The 11,703-nt window shown below is 29.0% G+C and overlaps 1 protein-coding gene across 2 annotated transcripts in view; it reads left to right on the top strand.

Moving 5' to 3' along the window:
• The window catches only part of LOC107451053 (putative leucine-rich repeat-containing protein DDB_G0290503), a 224,549-nt gene that overhangs the window by 151,065 nt on the left and 61,781 nt on the right, over positions 1-11,703 (top strand). The window lies entirely within an intron of this gene.

Genomic DNA, 11,703 nt, shown 5'->3' with positions numbered 1-11,703 from the left:
ATAGCATCCCTCGTGTTATATATATAGGGAGCTCCTGCATCAAGCATTGGGGCAAACTATCCTACCTGAAGAACTTTTTGATGAGACTAACCCGCATTTTGTTACATGAAGAATAAAACCACGAAAACCTTCCACTATTAGCTCGCCGGAAGGGGATTCTATTTGATGTCAGCACTGTGATCGGCGCGAGCCTGGAGCCAAGGCCACCGCATTGGGTGGCAAATGAACTATTCTATGAGCCACAGTGGCTTGGAGGAGGTAGACATTGTTTAAGTAGTTGATATGAGCGATTTTGTTGCCCCTATAAATGTCATCTAGGGTGGACCGCCTTAGTCATCCTCTTTTTGCAACTCCACTGAATATTTAATTATTGCTGTTTGTTATATCTACTACTACGGAGGGGGGTTCATTTTTGTAATCTTTACTTAGTAAAATGTTTAACGCCAAAACTTTTTTCTTATAAATTTTTTAATTTAAAATGTAATTTTAACTTCTAAAAAACTATTTTTTCCTCTTTTTTTCAAGGCAAATATATGCATACATAGCACAAAAATACATTTTTACTCGATATATGCATTTATTTTATAAGCATTCGAAACCTTTGAAATACAAAGTAAAATTTTCCGTTATCATCCAAATCGTAGTTTCGACCTTTGGCAACAGTCCAAACCTCGAATGCCATCCCTTTCTAAAGGCATAATACGAATGGTTAATTGGAAAAACTAATACATTTTGATGTTCCACTACAAGATATTCTCATTATTTTATTTTTTAATATGAATGAGTTATTATGTGGGTTTTACGTTTCTCAAATTCACACTGGATGGATTTTTAGTCGTTTAGCCAGAAACAATCATAATATTCGTATTTTTCATACTTTTTGCAATAATTATGCATCCCCAAAAAAGAACAAAAACATTTAATTTATAACGTTTTTCTAAGGTTCGTTCGTTTGGGCACTTTCCAAAAGTGCGGAGCTTAGAGTTAATTAAAAGAAGTAAGTCGAGAGGCTTGTTGGTAAATGATCAGCCATTCTTCTCCCCGAAGCCAAATAGAGAAACTAAAAACTATAAATAAGAGAAAAAATATTACTTTATTTACTCTGTGGTTTAAAAACGCGAAAAAACTATTTAAAGTATACATAATGATAAATTACTTTGCTGATTTTGGAAAAAACATTGCATAAAAAATTTCCATAAAATTTTTTTAAAAAAAAAGGAATTTCTTTTATGTACCAAAGAAAATTAAATTTATGCATATATTTTTATTTAGGCAGCATATCTCTCATTAAAATCAAGTAAACGTATAATTTCAAGCTTACTTGTTTGCTTTTTCTGTTTTTTAAAACATAAATTACGGTGATGTAACTGAAGAATACAAAAGAGAAATGAGCTGGTTTAAAGTAAAAAGCTAATTTCATACTTATTTAGTTTAAAAAAACAAACAAAAGGTATGAAATCAAATAAATTAAATGCAAAAAACCGTCCTAAATGATTTGACTAGGTGAAAATCTTTACATACTTATTACAAACTACTAAACAGGCATATATTGAAAGTCAGTACTGTTAGCAAACGTATGAATTTCTGCTTACTGTCGTCTAATTGAGTGTTAGTTCAGGGATTTTTTTGGCAGATCTTATTGTTTAGATAAAGGACCACGGAACTACATCCAAAGACTCGGTTTTGATTGGAACCGTCGTGAACAATGGTTTCTGAACCTAGCAACAGAAAAAGAGAGCGTAGCAACTAGCATTAGAAATCATTTCTTTCTATATAAAGAACTTCCCTTGCCATATTCGTCTGGAGCACTGTCGGTCACTATGGTGACGAGGTTGAACTACTTCGAGTAGGGGTATAGGGTGAACATTTACGGCAAGTCTCCTAAAAAATGTACCCACCCTTGTTTCCAAAGCAGTAGACAGCTCCAGACTCGGTGGCAGGAGGAGTTCTCTAGATAGTAAGACTGTAGTTTTGTTCAAGCTTTGATTTTCTGAGGAAGCTTATTCAGAACAGGGCTTAAAAGGGCTTTCTTCTATGGTAAAAACAATGCATGGCAAATTTTCTTTAGCCACAATTGGTATTTTGAAATTAAAGAAAATGGAGTTTAGGTAAACCTAGAGTAAACTATGAAAATTCAAATGATGAAATAATGTTTACAAAATACCAAAATGCAAACAAATTATTGCAAGAATACTTCAACACTGCGTAACAGCGAGCAATCCTACCTAAAGTTGTTATTTTGAGAAAAATATTTCAGCATTTAAAATTTTATAATTCACTTTATGCAAATCTGAACTTACTTTTTATGTATTTTAAATTACTTATGTAGGTGGGGAAAAATTGCCATGAAGGGTTTCTGCCACGGCGTAGCATCCTCTTAAAAACAGAATTACATCAGAGTTAATCCTGAAATAAGCAATTGGGAAAAAAGCAATCTAATCAGCCACACAATTACCACTTGGAATGTAAAAAACCCTCAAAATGGTTCACTTAAAAACAACACTAAGTGTAAAAGAATTACAAGAATATTAAATTTGGATGTCTAATCCGAAAACAGCAAGTTATTTTAAAATAAATTAAAATAGAAATAGATTAGCTTTTTCTTGAAATTCACGAACAATGAAAATTTAATAGATAAAAATATCTTTCTTTGCTATCATTAAAACACATTTAGTTCCATTTTGACAAAAACGGAACTAGAGATAACAATTCCGTAAAAAATATTCAGTCATTCTCGTTTAAACTGTTAAACTTGGAAAGTTGCCATGATTGTTTTTTTATTTTTATTTACCTGAAGTTATTCATCTTAGCAACTACTGACACTTAGAAGTCACCTGAGTAAGTTTAAAATTAAATGCCTGACAAAATATAAATTACTAAGTAAAAGCAAACAAAGTCTTTTTTGTCAAAGAAATGGAGTCCCAAGAGTGGACTTTATTTTTGCAAAACTCTATCAACGTATTTTTTTAATGCTTCGTCTGTTGACGTTTTGTTTAGATTTTGGGATGGTGCCTTATTTCTTATTTAATGTAGTTAGCATTTAAATAGGATAATTATTGAATCTTGTCTTGCAATGTACAAAGTAAAGGGGATTATTAATGCATTAAAGAGAAACTAAGTTTAAGAGACCCCAGTTTCTCTTTTTACTTTTTAAGAACTTTTTTCTATATCCCTCAGTTAAACTAAAAAGTAGAAAACTCTCTTTAAGATAGAATCGATCGCCTGCCGAACCAAAAACCTGTTTTAGACCTTCTGATCTCCTTCTCACGCAAATGCAAATTATTATGAAAATTAAGATTTCCTCACATTAAAATAATTAAGTAATCTTAAAATACTTTTAAAAAAAAGACTTTCATTAAAGATAATCAGAGATAAAAAAAATTGGAAGGGAGTTGCCATGGATAGGAGGCGCTGGCGTTTGTTAGCTGTTGAGGCAGCCAAAGCCTGCAGTGGACAGTTGAGCTGACAAAGAAGAAGAAGAAGAAGAGATAAAAAAAGTTATACGAACAAAGTTAAAAATAAAGTAAAATTAAATGAATATGACATAAATTTTTTGTTGAGTTATTCTTTGGTTTGCTGTAAACAATATAATAATAAAGAATATCCATAATCTACTTTATTTACTTTTAAATATTTACTTTGGTTTTATATTTGAAACATTTTTTTGCGCATTGCAAGTTTACTATAGTGGATAGTACATCTATTTTAAAAATAAAACAAGATTTTCATATGCTAAATATCTTTCAAAACTTCGTGGTAAGCGTCTTCTTCAAGTTTGAAATATCGTTTTTAATATCCGCTTCTTTATCACTCATTCTTCATTATGGAATACTTCGAAACTTTTCATTAAATAGCACAAATTTTTTCAATATTCCAAATAAATTAATTAGTGTTTGTATAAAAAAAGGATCATTGCATAAATCAAAGAAACGTTTCAGTCCCTTTCTACAAATTTTAATTTTTTTTTTAACTTTTCGTTTACACATTATGCAGATGCAAACTTTTATAAACTAAATTAAATGAGAGATGCTGCACTTTATCATAGCATTCCTCGCGTTTACTTCCATAAATTATATGCAACGCAATTACTTCAGAACAATCATGAATACAGAACAATGCAGTTACTACTAAACAAACACGATTCTACAGAGCTTGCGCAGAACTTTCATACGTGAACTACGTGACGTGAAAAATCTCTCTATTCGGCTTTCTGAGTTTCTGAAATTTTTTGTCTTAGACGGTATTCCATCTTATATAGTGTTCATATTCTACAAAGTTAACAGTAAAAAGCTAGATAGGGAGTTTTATTACAAACATTTAATATTAATATATTCTATAGAGTGAAAATAAACATTAAATGTTTAATATACCTAAAGAAACAGCCTCCGATGAGAAAAACATCCACAATATCAAACATTCTGATACCCACTATGAAACACATCAAAATGAAATTTCAGTTTTAAAATGTACCTTATAACTTAAATCTTTCTTAAAACACGCTGTCATTTAACAACTTATAACAATTTATTCTGTGAAGTATTAAATTACATGTACGCATCCTGAAATCTAAATAAATAGCCGGCCATTTCCTATTTTAAATGGCCTATTATTATTTATTCAACCAAATACTAAACTTTAAGTTTCGGAAATTAATTTCAAAGGCAATATCTTGAAGAGAGAATGCATTAAAGAGATACGGGGCTCCTAAATTAAATTCCTTGGTGGAATAAATATGCATCGTCGAAACCAGGATTCCTGTTAATGTTAGATTACAGATGATTCTTACAATTTCATTTCCACCTAATACATATCAGTATTCATTCTTTGTACTTGAATGACTTTTGCATGCTGACTTATATATCTATTTACTTACATGAAAGGACGACAATGAAACTTTATATTAAACTTGTATATTGTTCATATGGAACTTCTCTTAAAGTTAGACTGAATTTCTTAAAATATTTATGAAATCAATTTCTTAGAGTTACAGATATCTTGATTTTAATATATGGATATACAAGTTTATTCCTAAATATAGACTATCTTATAAACATTTCAGGCATTTATTTTTATTCGGATACTTATCGTTTATGATACTTTAATTTTTAGATATAAGTATAAAGGGTTTACTTTCATACACAAGGTGTTTTGTAAAAGCCACCCTTATTGCATATTTTTAGAATCTTTATCAAAAATAAAACAAAATGTTTCATTTCAGATATAAAAAATGTGCATTGAAACTTTATATTAAACTTGTATATTGTTCATATGGAACTTCTCTTAAGGTTAGACTGAATTTCTTAAAATATTTATAAAATCAATTTCTTAGTGTTACCGATATCTTGATTTTAATATATGGATATACAAGGTTATTTTTAAATATATCTTATAAACATTCCAGGTATTTATTTTATTCGTATACTAATCGTTTACGAGATTTAACTTTTAGATATAAGTTTAAAGGGTTTTCTTTCATGTACAAGGTGTTTTGTGAAAGCCGCCTTTATTACATATTTTTAGAATCTTTATCAAAAATAAAACTAAGAGTTTCATTTTAAATACAAAAAACAGGCTTTTGAAATCTCACACATTATAACAAAGGAAGTGGATGTAATACATATCATAGTAAGTTTAATTGACAGTTAAAGGTGTTTGAACTTCTCTGTTTCTTCAAACAATTAAACTTGTCTTTCTATTTATTACATCTACCGCCCTGTACTGCGATTTGTTGGATTTTGGTATCACTCCAGTTTTTTTTCTCAGCTAAAAAGTAATTTATGATCCCAGTGTGAATACTTTCTATTTTCATAAATAAATTATTTCATTTATATAAGCAGGGTTACATGTTTTTTTTAAAAAATAAAATTATACTCTTATTGCATTTAAAATATTTTGTAATTCATATATTTATTATTTCACCTATTATTCAGAATTTTCGATACACATATTATAAATTCAATATATGTTGATAAAGTAATCTTGTAGGTTTTATTTGCTTACATTTGACATATAAAAAGTGTCTTATATTATTTGAAAGGCCCATTGCGAAATTATAAGAAGACTGCAATTTCTCTGTTCCCAAGAACGCTTCCTTCTTTCCTTATTTTTAAGATAGAGAGGAAGCACATTAGAGTTTCCGAAATTTGAAGCATGTAGCTAATAAAAGCATTAAATAATGAAAATTGAGCACAATTCGAGCTCATTAGTCACGAGCCTGATCATTTGGCTACAGAGAAATGCGGCCCTATAAAAGCTAAACTTGCTTGATTGAAGGTTATCAAGCGTTTCGTTGAAAAAAAACATTTTTTAAAAATTAAGTGACGTTTCCTTGTATTTCCAACACTGATGTTTTTAAAGATTAAGGGCAATTCAGAGGATAACAGCGTTTAATTTATATATACAGTGAATTCGCGATAACTCGAATCTGATAGGACTGACGAAAAACTTCGACATATCGGAAGTTCGACTTACCGTTAGTTTCGGTTTTGGACTTTCAAAATATTNTTAAATTTATTGTTGTGTTTTTGTCAGAGAAAATAGTAATTTCGTTAAGTCATGAAAATTCTTGGAATTAGTCACAGAAAGTTTTGGATTTGAAAATCTAAAATGTAGCCTGTAATTAAAATAATCAACAGCTTCTTCAGTGCCAGATTTTCAACAAACTAATCCAGTATATATATATATATATATTGGGTTCAGGTTTTAACCCACTTAGTTTGGAGCTAGTTTCACCTTGTTAAAGGTGAAGAGTTTAATATTCTTCGCTTCTTAATCGAGTAGGATTGCGAATTTGCAGCTTTAACTAAATTTTCGTTCTTGCTTTATCCATTATATGCATATTATTTCATAAGATGGAAGAAAAAATATTATATAATTAATAAAAAATTATTCGAATAAATTAAATTTTAATTTTCATATTTATAAAAAACTTACAGTAAATCTATACAATGCAATATTCTAACTGATATGAGTAATTAGATTTGATTTACGCAATTAAACTATCTATGAGCCGATTTATCGCCATTTTGTACTTCATTTAGTTATCTATCCAATGATTCGATCAGCGAAGCAAAAGGAAAGGAAGTGAAGAGGAGAAGAAGAAAAGAGGGAATGTAAGAGGCTTGCTGGCAATGTCAGCTGTGCCGATTTGTCATGTACTTTTTCTTCAAGTCATTATCTTTATTCTGAACAAAAGAACAGGCGAAAAAGTTTTCTCCAACTTTCATCAAAGTACTTCATACCTTCAATGGTCCCACCACTTCTATTTTTTTCTTTTTTGGCTATTTTTATTCTGTATAGTTTTTACCCCTTTGGCGAAATTCTGGATCTCATTATCAAAATCGAAACCAAGCAATAATCTTGGTTTCTATATAACCGGAAAATAATACGAAATCTAGTTCGAAGTTAAATAATTTGACTCGAAAGAATTACATTTATTTAAAGAATTTAGGGAAATTGTTTACTTTCGTATTAAATTAAATCGAGAAATTTAAGATAGATTTCAAATTTTTTTACTTAGATTCTGGTTTTCTTTCTCATTTTTCAGTATGAATTCGAAACCAAACAGTAATCTCGTTTTCTGTAAAACCAGAAAATAATACGAAAGATAGTTTGATGTTACATAATTTGGATCGAAAGAATTAAATTCATTAAAAGAATTTAGGGAAATTATGTACTTTTGTATCAAATCAAATTGAGAAATTTTAAACAGATTTCAGATCTTCTTCTTGGATTCTGGTCTCCTTTCCAATTTTCAGTATAAAATCAAAAACAGACAGTAATCTTGTTTTCTGTATAACCGGAAAATAACACGAAAGCTAGTTCGATGTTAAATAATTTGGATTGAAGGAATTAAATTTATTTAAAGAATTCAGGGAAATTATTTACTTTTGTATTAAATTAAATCGAGAAATTTAAGACAGATTTCAAATTTTTTTACTTAGATTCTGGTTTCCTTTCTCATTTTTCTGTATGAATTCGAAACCAAACAGTAATCTAGGTTTCTGCATAACCGGAAAATAATACGAAAGCTAGTTGGAAGATAAATAATTTGGCTCGAAAGAATTAGATTTATTTAAAGAATTTGCTGAAATTATTTATTTTTGTATTAAATTAAATTGAGAATTTTAAGCAAATTTCAGATTTTCTTCTTGGATTCGGGTTTCATTTCCAATTTTCAATAAAAATCGAAACCAAACAATAATCTCGTTTTCTGTAAAACCGGAAAATAATACGAAAGATAGTTCGATGTTACATAATTTGGATCGAAAGAATTAAATTCATTAAAAGAATTTAGGGAAATTATGTACATTTGTATCAAATCAAATTGAGAAATTTTAAACAGATTTCAGATCTTCTTCTTGGATTCTGGTCTCCTTTCCAATTTTCAGTATAAAATCAAAAACAGACAGTAATCTTGTTTTCTGTATAACCGGAAAATAATGCGAAATCTAGTTCGATGTTAAATAATTTGGCTTGAAAGAATTAAATTTATTTAAAGAATTTAGGGAAATTATTTACTTTTGTATTAAATTAAATCGAGAAATTTAAGACAGATTTCAAATTTTTGACTTGAATTCAATTTTAAGTCTAATTTACAGTGTAAAATCGAAACCAAATAGTATACTTGTTTTCAGTATAACCGGAAAATAATACGAAAGCTAGTTGGTAGTAAAATAATTTGGCTTGAAAGAATTGAATTTATTTAAAGAATGTATTGAAATTACTTACTTTTGTATAAAATTATATTGAGAAATTTTAAACAGATTTCAGATTTTCTACTTAGATTCAGGTTTTATTTCCAAATTTCAATATAAAATCTAAACCAAACAATAATCTTGATTTCTGTATAACCGGAAAATAAATATATATATATAACTTTATTAAATTCTTCAGGATATACGAATAAATTTATACATTTTTTAAATTTAAACTGCAATTTCATATAGTTTTGTTCCGGTTTTAATTAGTTTTATCCTTTAGCGATGTGAAATTAAAAGTTAGAATAAGAATACTTAAACATACTTAATTTAGTATGCATTTTAATTAAAATTAAGGAAGGATTTTAATTTTTTCTCTGCAGCTGAATGTGAATTTAATTTACATCATTAAAGACCAGAAACTTCTCAAATGTTTCTTTAAAGAAAATTTAGTTAAAATTAATTAAAATTCTGCATATATGAATTCAATTTTGCTTTCAAAGAACTGCCAAGTAATTTTATACTTCGTTTGCTTATACTTTCCTCATGCATAAGATCTAACTGCAAATATTTATGAAAATTGTTTACATTTTATTTGCAATCTAAGTTTTGTATTTTTGTTTAATTTGCAACTATGCATTTTATTTTGAAGAAAAATGTCTCTTACAAATATTTAAAGTGTTATTGAGGTTTATTTTAGGTTGTTTTAAGATGTTATTTGATTTTTTTAGGTTGTTTTGAGATATTATTTGATTGAGACTTATTTCAAATTGTTTTCATAAACAACTTTAAAAAGTCAGTTCCCGAGGTTTATAATCAAGATAATGAAGTTGTTTTATTTCTGCTATTACTACTGTTTTTTCACTACTATTATTTACTTGAGGTTGTTTTGAAGTTAATAAAAATCTACCTCAGAACAACTAGCTAAGCGAGGTCTTTTTGAGGTTTACATGTTATTTTTTGTTAATCTTCAAGTAAATAAGCACATTTGAGAGGTGAATAATTTCACCCGATCTCAACTAAAAGTATTGATGAGCTATATATGAGGTTATGATTTCATGAGATGTAGATGAAGTTTATTGATATGATTATTTTTAGTGCAAAACATAACCTCATTTTCTGCCCCAATTGCATTTTTTACATCTGTTAACCTCAAAAAAAATCTCAAAAAACACCTTATTATTTTGTAAAGGATGAAATGTATTGCTTCAACTTTAAAAGGGACTTTAAAAAATTAGAAAAAGTGTACTTTTTTAAAAATGTAAAAAAAAAGTAAAGCTGAAATTTTAAAAAGAAATTTATGATTTAAAAAAGTTTACATTTTTTGAATTCTCATTAAAAAAAGTTTTAATATAAAAAAAAGTTTTTAATGTAAATAAATAAATTAAAATTATTTTAAAGCTGATGCTACTTTAAAATCATGACCGCAAACATTTTGTCAGAAATATACATACTTTCATCAACATATTATTTTCATCAGCATATAAAATAATTTTTACTCGAAATATCTAAACTTCGACTTTCGCTGCTGAAAATAGAAAAATCTTAATTTCTATTTCACTTTTTTTCAGTCAGGCTTCGCTTCAGATACTGATTAAAATGAGGTAAGATAATAGAAAGCCAGGAAGAAAGTTAGATCACTTCCATAAAGAATTTCTTAATTTTCCTTTCATTTACTTTCGGTATCATTATCATAACAGTAGACTCAAAATCTCATTAAAAGTTTTAATTATTTGTTTATCTGGTAATTTTTATCTTGTGCACAATCTATTAAAAATGAAAGTGCGCAATGGTTTAGCAATGGTTTAGATATGTAAACTTTTAACTAATTATTAATGTTTTTGATGTTTGGTGAGATTAATATAAGATAATTTTATGCTTCATTTGGATAGTAATTCTATCCTTTTTGTTATTTTAGATAACAATAACATAAAAAAATTCATTGTGGAAAACATATATATATTTTATTATAAAAACGAATTAAAGAAAATCAGAATGGGATTTTTAAAAAAATGCACCACGTTACGCTTTGCTTAGGAATCTAGCTAATTATTTTTTATTAAATTTAGAAATTAGTTACAAAATGCATCAACAGATGGCACTACTAACTTATACTACCTATAATACAATAGTTTTAAGCCATCCAACATTCGCCAACAATTGTTTTAGCAAAATGTCCTAAATTGAAGATAAAATCAGCAAACGTCCATGCAAATGTTTACTCGACATAGCTGTCTTTGATTAAAGTTGTATTTATCTTTTTCACTTGTTGTGCATAAAACTAGTTTCCTAAGAAAAATGGACATTTTTATCTTCTTCTGTTCTTTTTTACGTCGTTTTTAAATCTTTGGTCACTTTTGGTACACCATGGAAGAATAAGGTTAAAATTAAATTTTCTCCAAATCCCTCACAAAAATTCAGTATGGTATTAATTCAGTAGTTATATATACACCGAAGAGGCATTACATTATGACCACCCTCCATCAATGCAATGCGCTCGCCCAGGTTTTCATGGTTTCTCGCCCAGGAACAATGTTTTCATGGGCCATATTAGGACCCATAATCCTCATAGAACAATCCCTGACGTCTGTAAGCTACTTGAACATAGAGTCAGACCAGGTTCACCCATTCATGGCAACAGTTTTTCCTGCCGGGGATGGTGTTTACCAACAGGATAATGCACCATGTCATAAGGGTCGAATCGTAGAGGAACATTCCCGTGACTTTCAAGTCATGTCTTGGCCCCCAAATTCACCTGACCTTTATCCAATAGAGCATTTGTGGTCCTACTCGGAAAACCAAATTCGTTCTACCACGGTACCCCCTCGCAATGTGAGAGAAATGCAGGACCAGTTGGTGAGCGCTTGGTACCAAATACCTCAGACTACCTATCAGCACCTTGTGGAATCAATGCCACGGCGATTGCTAGCAGTTTTGAGGGCTAAAGGTGGTCCTACATGTTATTAGCAGGGTGGTCATAATGTAATGGCTCTTCGGTGTAGTA

This window comes from Parasteatoda tepidariorum, chromosome 2 (genome assembly GCF_043381705.1).
Source record: "Parasteatoda tepidariorum isolate YZ-2023 chromosome 2, CAS_Ptep_4.0, whole genome shotgun sequence".
Lineage (NCBI taxonomy): Eukaryota > Metazoa > Arthropoda > Arachnida > Araneae > Theridiidae > Parasteatoda > Parasteatoda tepidariorum.
The sequence above is the reverse complement of the archived record's forward strand: the minus strand, read 5'-3'. Positions and strand labels throughout refer to the sequence as shown.